The following is a 3,155-nucleotide window of genomic DNA, read 5'->3' on the forward strand; positions in this document are numbered from 1 at the left end:
TTCCCATAGTATTGATCGAATGATTTTGCGAAAAAAGGAGGGGAAGGAGGCCCAGTTGCTCTCCAATTTTTTGGGTACTTAAAAAGGCAACTAGAACTTTTAGTTTTTACGAACGTTTTCATTAGTAAAAGATATACGTAACTTACGAATTAGCTTACGTAACAAACTTCTATGTTCGTATGTTTTTATTACGTATATGAGAAGGTTCGCCCACTCGTCAATACCTCGTCAATAACTCTTTGCACTAAAGCTTAAATTTTTTCCCCTGAATCACAAAGGACGTAGAATAAATAGTTGAAATTACTAAAAATCCTTTAGCGTAAAAGTGAGGTATTAGGAGGAGGGGAACCCCTTATATGCGTAATATTTTCTGTTTGTTTTAAGTTTTAAAGCTTTTCCATACTTCCAGTTGAAAAAAACTTTTTCATATTTATTTTCTCATTGTTTTTTTAAATAATGCTAGAAAATGCTGCGCCCCCTTTATGGAAATCTTCTTCCCCCATGACAAATTCCTCCATGGAAATTTTCCCCCACATAGCCCCCTCTTATCACCCCCCCCCTCCCAACCGAAAAATTCCCCCTGAAAACGTCTCCACATTTCCCAATAACCATTAATATATGCAAACACTGGTCAAAATTTGCAACTTGCAGCCCCTCCCACGGGGACTGTGGGGGTGTAAGTCGTCCCCAAAGACATAGTTACAAGGTTTTCCGACTATGCTGAATAAAATGGCTATCTCAGAATTTTGATCCGACTACTTTGCGAAAAAATGAGCGTGGGAGGGGGCCTAGGTGCCCTCCGATTTTTTTGGTCATTTAAAAAGGGCACTAGAACTTTTCATTTCCGTTCGAATGAGCCCTCTTTCAAAATTCTAGGACCACTGGGTAGATACGATCACCCCTGGGAAAAAGAAAAAAAAACAAAAAAAAAACAAACAAATAAACATGCATCCGTGATTTGTCTTCTGGCAAAAAATACAAAATTCCACATTTTTTGTAGATAGGATCTTAGAACTTGTACAATAGGGTTTTCTGATACGCCGAATCTGATGGTGTGATTTTCACTAAGATTCTATGACTTTTAGGGGGTGTTTCACCCTATTTTCTAAAATAGGGCAGATTTTCTTAGGCTCGTAACTTTTGATGGGTAAGACTAAACTTGATGAAACTTATATATTTAAAACCAGCATTAAAATGCGATTCTTTTGATGTAACTATTGGTATCAAAATTCCGTTTTTTAGAGTTTTGGTCACTATTGAGCCGGGTCGCTCTTTACTACAGTTCGTTACCACAAACTGTTTGATAAAGACATTTTGACATAGTGTAAGATTTAAGGAAGCTAAAGACCAAAATGCAAGAGGTTAGCCCTTTAGCTATAAAAAAAAACTAACAAAAAAAACAGAAATTTTTTTCAAAGGTCAGCTTTTGACAATATTTGACCAAAATTATATACGTAGAGTACATTGGCATAATCAGAATCTTTGCACCACTTCTTGTTACTGGGAACAATTGCAAGCTTATGAGCATTTTCATAAGAATATATACTGAGATTTGTTTTCATTTTTTTACTTTTACGAAATTAGCAAATATCATTCTACTATTTTTCTAATTTTGGCATTGCTAAAGAAATCAAATTATTGCTGGTTTTATATGAAAGAAGATTTAGTAGCCAACATTTAGCTAGTTGATAAAAAATAATATTTATAGTAACATATAATACTCTTTAAAAGTATGTCTTAAAATAATTCGAAAGTATAAATTGAAATAATCCTGTAATGGAAGAATATTCAAATATGCATTTTATAAAATCAAGTTAAGAAATAGTCAGATGGTTCAAGCACATGGAAGGCAGTGGATACAGAAATAGACATCCAATTTTTGGACATCCAACATCCAAAAAGTTTTTACTTTCTTTGGCTGCGCTCTGGGGAGCCCAAATGTTTTTCATAAGTCTATACATGAATAATTCAGATTAAAAATTCGAAGAATAATAAGATTTCCATCTTTTTCTATTAGAAATGACATGGATATTTTCATTCATAAAACTAAAACTAGAAGATTAGATTTTAATCCAGTTTTTGTTGTGCATCCATCTGGAATTCCCTGTATATTAAAATTCGGCTATGTCAGTCTTATGGACAATTTAAAAAGAGCTAACTGACCACGTTCTATGTCTAAAGAGTTATTTCTCTCCTCCCTTCTCTTTTTCCTCTCTTTCTTTTCTTTTCAGTTTATCTAATCCATGTATTTTGATTCACATGGTATTTTTTTCCGTTTTTGCTGTTTAATTATCTTTTTCTTTCTTCTTGTCCTTCTGTTTGATTTTAGTCTTATTATTTAACGTATTGTTAAGTCTCCCACCCTCACAGGCCAAAGAGCCTTTGTGGGGGGTCTGAAGCTTTATAATTTTTTCCCTGTTTCTTTTAAATAAATTGATTGATTACTTGATTGATAGAATTGTAACAGACCAATGTGTTAATATGGAGAGCTTTAGCAAAAAAAAAACTTTTTTTTAGGAATATCTAAGTCTTAAAGGTAAAACTCTTTTTTTAAATATTTAACGTTCAAATCCCCAGCCATTATTGAAGTAATGAAGACCAAGCCTTACATTGATTTCACATTGGCTTATTAGACTTGTCACACTACCTTGCTTAATTCCCTTAAGAATGTAGGCCTAATTCCGATTGGTCGATTATATTTAGCTGAAGAATCATAGGCCATTTTGCATTTTACATTAATTTACGTTACAGAATGCCAATAAAAAAAAAACACATCTTTCCTTCCTTAACAACGGAGAAAATTTGATTGTAAAACATTGACAAACTTAATTTAGAGGAATGTTCAGAGATTTCATATCCACCTCCTCCCGCGAAAATCGTGCAAAAACAAATGGATCCATAACTTCTCCTTCACATATACATAAACAAATTCTAACAAAGCGGTTTTTCATCCAAAATGATCACCCATCATTTATAAAAACTTAAGAAAAATCTTAAAAATCGGAAAATTAACCAGGTCTTAAAATAAATCAAAAGAAAATCGCAAAAACACTGAGTTGTTAATCCTGAAATTTGGAAAGATTTATTTCGGTTGTCAAATGTAACCTTGTGTAACTATCGTTATGCTACGCAGTATGTAAACCACTCTTTTTCAG

At 33.1% G+C, this 3,155-nt stretch overlaps 1 protein-coding gene across 1 annotated transcript in view; it reads left to right on the top strand.

The window, feature by feature from the left end:
- The window catches only part of LOC136039807 (unconventional myosin-IXa-like), a gene marked incomplete in the record, with an annotated part of 112,307 nt that overhangs the window by 106,550 nt on the left and 2,602 nt on the right, over positions 1-3,155 (top strand).

Source organism: Artemia franciscana, chromosome 20 (assembly GCF_032884065.1).
Source record: "Artemia franciscana chromosome 20, ASM3288406v1, whole genome shotgun sequence".
In the NCBI taxonomy this organism is placed as follows: domain Eukaryota; kingdom Metazoa; phylum Arthropoda; class Branchiopoda; order Anostraca; family Artemiidae; genus Artemia; species Artemia franciscana.